Source organism: Chinchilla lanigera, unplaced genomic scaffold (genome assembly GCF_000276665.1).
Source record: "Chinchilla lanigera isolate Chin_1 unplaced genomic scaffold, ChiLan1.0 scaffold00074, whole genome shotgun sequence".
In the NCBI taxonomy this organism is placed as follows: domain Eukaryota; kingdom Metazoa; phylum Chordata; class Mammalia; order Rodentia; family Chinchillidae; genus Chinchilla; species Chinchilla lanigera.
Genome location: NW_004955475.1, coordinates 1,666,900 through 1,677,975, shown reverse-complemented (window position 1 = coordinate 1,677,975; position 11,076 = coordinate 1,666,900). Strand labels below are relative to the sequence as shown.

The 11,076-nt window shown below is 40.8% G+C and overlaps 1 pseudogene; it reads right to left on the bottom strand.

The window, feature by feature from the left end:
* Positions 1 to 206: 206 nt before the first annotated feature.
* Positions 207 to 897, bottom strand: LOC102021239 (annotated as a pseudogene).
* Between the last annotated feature and the right edge of the window lie 10,179 nt (positions 898 to 11,076).

The window sequence follows — 11,076 nt, the reverse complement described above, 5'->3', positions numbered from 1 at the left end:
ATCCCCCTGGACCAAGTTGTAACTCCTAAGTTGTGCACTGTTGGAAGACCCTAAAATAAAAAATACAACCCTTGTTGAGTCATCCACCTGCAAAGCTGGTTTATGTATCAGGAGGTGCATACTAAACAGTGTCTCTCCGTCCCTCCTGATCCATTATATTTCAGATTGCCTTATGACATATCAATGTCATACTTTAAATGTTTTAATTAATCAAAATTAGTATAATAATGACTCATTTGGCACCAGAATATCATTGCAGGCTTTGTTTCAGGTTTTAGGGCAATTCCATTGTCAGAGTTTTAACTAAGCATTAATAGTTTGTGGCTCTTAAGTTTATGAGACAGGGTCATAAAGTTTCCACATGGTCTTTGGGGATTATATCATTAAGGATTTTAGTAGAGATTTCAAACAAAGGCACAGTGTGTGTTTCACCAAATTTTTGTGCCAAATCTGTGGGCATCTGTATGGCACTTCCCATGTCATGTTTATTTTCAAGGGGAATCCATGTTATGTCATTCGCTAGCAAATGTTCGCATTTCTCTATCCAAGATAGCAGGCAATGAAAACTAGCCATGTTCATCATATCACACACGAAGACCACAGTGCATATTTCAGTAGTAGTGTTGTCTTATGCTCTCTCAATACTGCTCTTGTCCTGCTGTATCCCATAACAGAATCTTAATCATTCCCCATCAATCTCCATTGTTCATTCTCAGAAATCTTCCCCAATTCTCAGGGCAGTCAGGGTAGTGGCCAGCATAGAAGTGGTAGGTCAGGCAGGTCTTGCCCGCATTGGGGTCGCTGACCACCATGATCTTGAAGATGTGGGAGCATACCAAAGGCCTTACAACTGGCTGAGAAGCTACTCTCAAGGGATAACTCCATCTCAGAAGCCATTCTCCTAACCTGTCCCAAACTAAGGCAGAAGAAAGCAGACACATGAGAAGGGAAAATTGGGACACCCTAGAAGTGCACCCAGCCTGCTGGTTCCACTCAGGAAACACATTTTTTGTTTGTTTGTTTGTTCATTCTTTTGTTTGAGACAAGGTCTTGCTATGTCATTCGGGCTGGCCTTGAACTCACTATGTAGCCCATGCTGGCCTCAAACTTGAAGTGATCTTCTTGCCTTAACTTTCCAAGTGCTGAGATTACAGGCATGCACCACCAGGCCTAACTCAGCACTCAGGCCTAACTTTTTTTGTTAGTACATGTTTGTGATAAATAATGATTGCTTTCATTGTGCATATTTGATACATGTACAGGACACATTTTAGTTTTTGTATGTCCCTTTCCTATCCCTTTCTTCTACCATCCCTTTGCAGTAGATCTATGTCTGTATTTCCTTTCATATATCTATTTTACTCTGTATTTATACTTTGAATTTTGAATACGAGACAAACCATACAGTACTGAAGATTATGTGTTGGATTTATTTCACTTAATGTTATATTTCCATGTGCACCTATTTTCCTACAAATGACTTAAATTTATGATTCTTGATAGCAGAGTGGTATACCATTATGTATAAATACCATATTTTCATCATCCACTCATCTCTTGGTGGACATATATGCTGCTCCTGAGATATAACTATTATGAATTATGCTGTAATAAACATGGGAATGCCTGTGTTGCTGTAATATGATATCTTTAAATCTTTCAGGACATTTATTAAAGGACATGGACAATGTCCAGGACAGACCACATAGTAGATCACAAAGAAAGCTCAATACATTTAACAGAATTGAGATCTAGGAATGTAGCTAGTGGCAGAAAAAAGGACTAAAATAGTAAAAGTAAAGAAGTAAATTAAAAATCAATAACATAAATAAACTAGTAAAATTTGCAACTATGTGAAAATTTACACACTCCAAAATAACAAGTAGGCTGGGCTCAGGGGCATGTGGGTATAATCCTAGCACTTGGGAGGCTGAGGCAGGAGGATCACAAGTTCAAGGGAAGCCTAGACTACACAGTGAGACCCTGTGTTAAAAAAAGAATGTGTCAAAAAAAATCACAAAGGATATTCTAAAACACTTTGAAATGAATGAAAATGAAAATATAACATGACAAAATTTATGAGACACACCCAAAGCAACACTTACATGAAAAATTTTAGCTTTGAGCTTTAAAATATTTAGCTGTAAATATTAAAAAGACAGATCTAAATTAATAACCTAAGCTTCCATCTTATGAACATAGAATAAAAAGCAAAGTACTCCCAAAGCAAGCATAAGGAAGGCTATAATAAGCATAATAACTGCATTTGGTGGTGCATTTCATGTAATCCCAACTTTTAGGGAGTCTGAGGCAGGAGGATAGCAGTATCTAGGGCAGCCTGGGCAATTTAGTGATTTAGCAAGATGCTGTTGCTCAATTTAAAGGGGGGAGGGGCTGCGGATATAGCTTAGTGTGAAGGGCTTCGGTCTGTTCCTTACTGCAAGAAAAAAGTAAAGATAGGACTAGGACTAAAAAAATATATCTGGGCTTTGGCTGCTTCCTTTGTCTACCACCCAGAGCAGAGCCACACACTGAAAAAATTTTATGAACTACTCCTTGACAAAAATACTAATATCTAGAATACATAAGGAACTAAAAAAAATTAGACACCCCAAATTTAAAGACCCAATCCAAAAGTAGGCATCTGAAATGAATAGACACTTCTCAGGTGAAGAAGTAAAAACAACAAATAAATATATGAAAAAAAGTTCAACATCTCTGGTCATTTGAAAATTGCAAATTAAAACACTGAGATTTCATCTCACTCTAGAAAGAATGGCTATGATGAAGAAACCAACCAATAAAAAAAGCTGGTGAGGCTTTGGGGAAAAAAGAACCCTTCACCACTGTTGGTGGGAGTGTAAATTGGTACAACGACTATGTAAGTCAGTATGTAAATTCCTCCATAAAACAAACTAGAGGTTCCATTTGACCCAAATATTCCCTTTCTAGGTCTCTTCCTGAAAGAGTTAAAAGTACCATATCACAGTGATATATCCATATCTATGTTTGTAGCAGCACTACTTATAATAGCTAAACCTTGGAAATGGCCCATGTGCTCATCAACAGATAAATAAAGAAAGAAAGATGTGGTATTTATGTACAATAGAGTACTACCCTGACATATAGAAGGTTAAACTTGAGACATTTTTAGGTAAATAGATGCATCTCAAAACCATAATTTTAAAAAGTGATTGTAAAATATTGTAAAAAATATTGTAAAATAAGTCAGACACACAAGTTTTGATGTGATATTGTTCTCTTGTATGAGAAACCCAAAGTATAAATAAAGAGCAAAATGGAGGACAGATATTGGGAAGTAGGAAGAACTTGGCCAAATGGGAAGGGGAAAAGGGAAGGGGAGGTCAAGGGAAAGAAGAGAAAACAGATTTTTATGAAAGAGTATGGATGGGAAAAAATGGAAACAAAGCTTTAGTAAATACGGAGGAGAGAAGGGTCAAAGGGAGGGGAGGGGAGTGGGGAAAATGAAGAATTAAGATATATTGCATACAGGTACAATTTCCCTAAGATGAATGTGATCACTGTGTATGGCAAACATGTACCAATAAAAAATTAATAAAATGTAAAAATAAAGTTTATTCAGGAAGCAGCCAAGTATTAGGAAGTAGGAGACACACATTTCAAACCTGCCTCCTCAAATATAGTAGTTGTGTATATTTGGGGATAAAGAAACAGAGTGGGGATAGGGATTTAGCTTAGTGGTGGCATGCTTGCCTAGCATGTGTAAGGCCCTGTGTTCCATTCCCACCACTGCAAAACATCAAAAAACAAAAAGAAAACAAGGAAGGAAAGAAGGAAGGAAGGAAGACTAAAACATGGGGAAATGTGCTTGGAGGAAAGGAAAAGTGAGGTGATCAGTGGATTGTGCATATGGAATGGTGATTAAACTTCATAAGACCTGTGGTGAGGGGCTGGGGATAAAGCTCAGTGGCATAAGCGCCTGCCTGGCAAGCGCAAGGTCGGGAGTTTGATACCCGGTACCGCTAAAAATAAAAAACTTAAAAAAAAAGAAAAAAGACCTGTGGTGGATTGACAACTGGTGGTCAACTTGTACCACCCAGCTGAACTGAACCAGTGTGCTGCTGGGTGTGGGAGGCCCACTTGAGGGTTATTGCCAGCAGCATAAGAGGCAGAATGGGAGAAGGAAGGAAGCTGTTGGGAGCTGAGAAGCTGTTGGAGGTGTTAGAAGCTGTAAGCTTTTGAAGCACCCTTGGAGGCGTTTGTCATGCTGGTTTTCCTGATGAACTCAGCTATTCTCATCATCTGAGGAGCTCAGGACCTTGTTGTCACTGAGAATGGCTTTGGTTCACTTCAGGGGATCTCTTGTCCTCATTTTGAGCATTGCTTCCTCGCTCCAGAGGGGAAGATGGTGCACTTCTCAGGCTCCTGGAGAAGCTTATCATGTTGGTTTTCCTGATGGGAACTCAGCTTTCCTCATCATTGGAGGAGCTCAGGACCTCACTGTTGCTGAGGATGGCGGTGGTATTTTTCGGGAGAGCTCTGGTTCTCACTTTGAGCATTGCTTCCTGGCTCCAGTTCATATCCCTCCACCTGCTAGCACCGATCCTTCATCCCGCTGGCTCAGACTTTCTACGGTGGGCCTTCCTGGCACAGATCCATGAAATAGGCCTGCATAAGACATTGTCAAGGGCTCTAGGTCTTCAACTGAACTCATACAAGACATTATTGTGGGATCCAGGCCCTCAGTTGGATTCTTTGATGTTTAGTGTGTGGACTAAAGTACAGATTTCCTGTACTCTCTTTGCATGTGATTCTTTGGGTGACTATTATAAATAATCTTATAAAATATGTGTGCTGTATTATATTGTTCCCCTTGCAAAACCCCAAACCAACACAGGACCCATGTTTAGAAAATTGTGCTCTTCCCACCAGCAGGAGATCAGAGCAAGAATCATTCCCAGGAGGTTTTCCCTGCCAAAAAACAGAAAGATGGCAAAGGTGTGGCAAACTCAATTCACACACGATAGACCTAGAAGATAAGGCCCCCTTGCCATTTTTGATTTCCTGCAAATAGAGGACACTGCATCCTGGCAACAAATTTTGCTGTCACACAGGGCTGGGTATCTGCTCCCTCCTCAATGGGCTACCAGGGTTTTTTTCTTCTTTATCTTCTTTCTCTGTTGAGCACAATAACCATTAACTACAACCTCTAGCAACAGGATCAGGGAACGGTCATGGCACTGAGGAGTGCTCATGGAACAACACAGCTCCTCCTGCCCTATGACTGGCACAAGAGATGGACTTGGACCAACCCATGGCGTCCGGGACAAGTACATCCCTGCCCTGTGACTGACAACCACCAACACAAGCATCCTTGGGCCAGGAAGTCACCAACTCCCTCTGACCTGCAACCTGCAGTGCAGGGACCAGGAGTGGGAAACAAGCACTCCCGGCCCTGTGACAATCAGCACAAGCACTCTTGGGCCAGGAAATCATCACTCTCTTCTATTTGCAACAACCAGCATAGGATAAACTTGTGACCACCAGCACAGTGTGGAACTAGGAGGACAGAGCATGAGAGGAGCCACTGGTATGGAATGAAGCAAGCTGTATAAGATCTGGGAGGGGTCAACTGTACAAGGGACTGGGAGCCGCCTTGGGTTGTCTCTTGTTGGGAACCACTACAAAGTGACTCTGAGCAGGATTTAACATTAACCAATTGGCTTTCTGTGTTTACTTGTGAGTTGTCTGAAGCTTAGGCACCCTGTCTGAAGATAGGCAGTAGATTTATAGTAAGTAAATCTCTGTGAGTCCCTGGTCATCCTGAGGCCTGTGAAGCTGTGACATCTCAAAGGACAAGATAAGGCCACAGCTGAGGACATCTGGCTCCAACCCCAATTAACTACAAGGAGACTGCAACTGTAGATGTCATACTCCTACAATAAATACCAACTTAAAGATAAGGTAGTTCGCCTGATTGACATAATTTACTACTTGGGAAAATTCTCCCAAGGTCTTGCAAGATTCCCACGTTTTCTTGAGTATCCTCCTCCTTTGTTTATAAACCAAATAAATACGGGCTTCCCAGAAAAGTCTTTGGCTAAACTCAGAGAATATCTAAGCTGTAAGAGAGTTAGTCCCTCCTGGAGCCCTGAAATCATTTCCTTTGTCTCATTTATTTAAGCCTTTGCCATCCACTCGCTTGGGAGATTGCAGGCCTGATCAGCCTGCTATAGCTAAGGGTTATTTAACCCGGTAGTCTCTATCCGAGGGTGACATAGCAATCAGGAGAGCAATGCAGAGGCAAACAGGGTAAGGAATAGTGGGAAAACCATCCAGAAAACTGATGGCTAAAGGCTGGCCACAGCCCCCACATCCAGAGGATAAGATCAGCCCCGCATCCAATCCAGCACTAATCCTATCGCAGAATTGGTGGGACACAGATTTGGACAATACCACAGAACAGTGGACATCAGATGTCTTGGTTACTTTTCTCTCATTGTTGAGACAAAATACCTGACACCCAGAATTAAGGAAGGAAAGGTTTATTTAGCTCACAGTCTGTGGAGGTTTCAGTCCATACTTGGCTGGCTCCAAGGCAGGGTGGCACATGGCAGAGGGCAACCATTCATGGCAGCGGAAGAAGAGCAAAAACAACAAGAGCCAAAGGGAGGAGCAGCAGAGGGAAAGAGCAAGACTCTTTCTCTCCCTTATATTGTATGTAAACTATATGGCCCAGGGCAAGTGTAGCATTTACATCCATAATTCCAATATTGTACCATGAATCAATCATAAACTCTAAAAGCCTGCCCCATGACTGCATGAGATTCTATCAACACTGAGATTCCATCTCACCCCAGCAAAAATGGCTATCATTGAGAAATCAAGCAATAACAAATGCTGGAGGGGTTGTGTGGAAGAAGAAATCTTCTCCACTGTTGATGAGTGTGTAGACTGATGCAACCATCATGGAAATTAGTAAGGAGCTTTCTCAAAAAGGGATGATTAGAGGCCCCACTCAACCTAGCTAGTCTCCTTCTGGGTGTCTTCCCAGAATAATTAAAAACATCATACCACAGCAATAAAACCACAGCAATATATGTGCACCTATGTTTGTAACCACACAATTTGTAATAATTCTAAATTTTGGAAATAATCTAAATGCCCATCAACTAACAAATGTATAGAAAGTTGTGGCCTTTTTATACAAAGGAATACTACTCAGCCATAAAGAAGGATAAACTTGATACTTTTTTATTTTAAAGAAAAGTAAAATAAACAATAAAAACAGGGTATAAAATTGCAAAACAAGATTGTAAGAGAATAACAATGTTTAGTATATGTGCTGCCAAAGCGAGCACGAATAACAATGTTTAGAACATTGTGTATTTTTATCTTCAAAGTAGTTGCTCATATTAAAAGATATAGGCATGAAAAATTGATCAAACAGTATAGGCATAAACCTTTCTTTGTAATGAACTTACAGCAATTAGTGTAATTATCTTGACTATCATGTGTGTGTGTTCATTTATTTTTTTTTCCTTTTCCCTTCCTTCTTTTCTCCTTTGCCCCATTCTAGTTTCTCTTTCCTTTTGAGCAGTTTCTTCCCATTTCACAATATCTATTTTACAGTTTAGGTGTTATTTACTCTTTCAGCTTCTTACACTAGGGAAACAATACAATGTTTACACATGCGAGATTGATCTATTTCACTTACAAGTATGGACTCAAGTTGCATCCATTTCCCTATAAATGTCTCAAGTTTATTCTTCTTCATAGCTGAGTAGTACTCGATTGTATAAAAATACCACATCTTTTTCATCCATTTGTCAGTTAATGGACATCTGGGTGATTTCCAAGATTTAGCTATGACAAATTGTGCTACTATAAACATGGGTTTTATCTCAATCTGATAAAAGCCATCTGTGACAAACCAACAGCCAACATCATACTAAATGGACCAAAACTGAAAGCTTTCACTCTAAAATCAGGAACAAGACAAGGATGCCCACTATCACCACTCCTATTCAATATAGTTCTGGAAACATTAGCCAGAGCAATTCGACAAGAGAGAGAAATAAAAGAAATAAGGATAGGAAAGCAAGAAGTTAAACTATCATTATTCATAGATCACATGGTACTGTACACAGAAGACCCCAAAAACTCCACCAGGAGACTCCTAGAGTTAATAACCAAATAAAGTTGCATGGTTAGATACAAAGTCAATACTCAAAAATCAATACGATGCTTGTACACTCACAAAAAAACATTAAACTTGATACTTTTATAGGTAAATGAATGTAACTTGAGACCATACTCATAAGTGAAGTAAATCAGACTAACATATATAAACATCATATAATCTCCCTGGTGTGAGAAACTGAAAGGGTAAATAAGGTCTAATATATATATTAGACCTTATATATATCTCATATATATATGAGAGAGAAAGAGCTTGCAGAATGAAAATAAAAGACTGAAAATTCAGGTCAGAGAGAACAGAACCCAGAGCAGCTTTGGATTGTTGGTCTTTTAAGGTTGCTGCAACTGGATAAAAATACTCCAGCCATTTACTCACTCTATTCCATTTCTGCTCAAAGGACAATTTGTAAACCAGCAGCACTGGGGTCACCTGGGAGCTTGGTAGAAATGAAGACCCTCAGGTCCCACTAAGAAACTGCATTGTAACATGACACTCACTTGCATTTGGAGACTCATTGCCCTACTCAAGATCAAGCTGGTTTAGTATGGGTCATGGCCCATCCCTTGACGAAAGGAGGGCAGTATACCATGACTGACAGTTCTTCCAGACTATATTCAATAAGAACAAGTGATCACTCAACTCTCAAATCAGGTGGAGCATCTTCCAAGCATGCACAGACCCTGGACTCAATCACCAGCACTTTAAGAGAGAGACAAACAAGTCTCCCAAGTCAGGGTTCTGTTACCAAAAGAATGGGAAATGAGTCACATATGGTGGTGCACACCTGTAATCCCAGGAGTCTAGGATGTTGATGCAAGAGAATCACAAGTTTCAGCCCAGTCTGAGCAACTTACCATCTTAGTGACAACCTGTCTCAAAAACTAAAAGAAAAAATGAAACAAGGCTGGGGATGTAGCTAAGTGTGAAAGTCTGTGTTCAATTCCCAGTACTGAAGGAGGCACTTGATGGGAGGGAAGACATTGGAGAAAAATCAATGAAGCCAATAGCCACATGTGGTAGCAAAATTCTTGTACTTTGGAAGGCAGAGGCAGGAGGATCACAAGTTCAATTTAGTAAGACTATGTCTCAAAGTAAAAAATAAAAAAGAGTTGGGGGATGTACCTCAGTGGCATTGCACCCAGTACAACCTAAAACAACACAAAAGGAATGTGCAATGACTTCTGGGAAAATGTCAAAGTGATAAGCAATAATAATTCAGCCTCTCCAAGATTTACAATCCAGACACTGGAAGCTAACAAGTTGGGGAAGAAAAAGACGAAGATGGATCCCCAGGACCTAGGAAGGATATGATTGTACAATTGAAGCCTACAGAAAAATTGAAAAGGCAGGACATAGTGCAGAAAAAGGAAGGGGCAATCTGAACTTTCTTCCTGGTTCCTGCCTCCTGAATAATGACTTGTGAGACAGAAAGACCAAAGTGAAAGTGGGAGACTGTAGAGACCTTTAGGGAGAAATGCATCAGCGGAACTGACTGGTGGGTGCTGTCTGCTGCAACAGTTTGTGTGTGACTCCACTCCAAGTCCCTGCCATATCCCCTGTAGACAGAGGTTGGACACCATCAAAGGTAAGGATCAGCTCAACCCAGGACTCAGAAGAACTGCAGCTTGGCTTCATTTCAGGGCTCCCAGTGTTATGCTGCCACAGTGAGGAACAACCATGGGAGACAGCCATTGGCAGAGAGCTGCATTCATGCCTGGAAGAGACTTCCTGAGGGGTTTAAGCTAAAAGACTCAGGCCCCACTCCTGTGGCCAGAGGCCAGGCTCAGCCTGAATCACTCTGCATTTGAGAACTGCAGAACTGGTACCCAGAATTGGTACCAGAATTGGTACCAGAATTGGTATCCCAGAATTGAGACTTCTGGGAAAATGGCAGAATGGTGAGCAGCAGAGAAACAGTCTTTCCAATATTTGGAATCCAGATGTAGGAATATAGCAATGTAAGGAAGAGAAAGAGACAGGAAGTGGGTCCCTAGGAGCCAGCAAGGGTCTGAAGTGAGAATTAGAGCTCATAGGGAGAGTGAAGAGAGGGAGCACAATACAGAAGAGGAAGGTGGCAAGTGACAGTTTCTCCTTGAACCCCAGCTCATGGCACTGGAGGGGCAGCTCAAGCATGTAGAGGCATAATGACTACTGGTGACCTCAGAGGCCTCCACAGAGGAACACTAGTGGAATGGAAGAGTGGATGCAGCAGACTTCAGTAGCTGGTGAGTTACTTGGGTTCAGATGCCCCCAGGAGAAGGCAATTGGCCAATAGCCATTTTAGAAAGGGACCAACTAAAGTCAGAACTCAGAGCAGCTGAGCTCCAACTAGTGGCTGCCTCCAACTAGTAGCGCCAAGTGTCAGCGTGAGGTGCACTGAGTTCAAGCTGGCAGGGAGCCAAGTTCAAGCCAGCAGTAGATCCTTTAGCGCTTTGGGCTGAAAAACTCCATTTCCAGCCTCATGGCCAGAAACCAGAGCAGCCTGAACTTCCATGGAACTAAAGGCCCAGGTTTGCTGAGATTATTTACCACCACCATAATTCTACTAGGATCAGCCATGACAGATCTGGGTTCTGTCTGCCCCGTCTGTCTACCTGTGACAGCAGAGACACACCTTGAAATGGACTTTTTTTTTTTTTTCTGATTTTCTTCTTTTTTTGCTTTCTTAAGTTAAATTTTTTTGTTTCTTTTTTGTATTTTTCTTTTTTATTTTAAAGATAATCAAAAACCAATAGCAAAATACCAACAACATAAACAAAAATAACACAACACAGAAACAATAAAAATGATACAGGGTTTCAAAACAAAATTATATGAATTAACAGTGGTTGTTATAATACATATTGTTAACTTCAATGAAGTTGCTCAGATTACCAGATGTAAGAATGCAA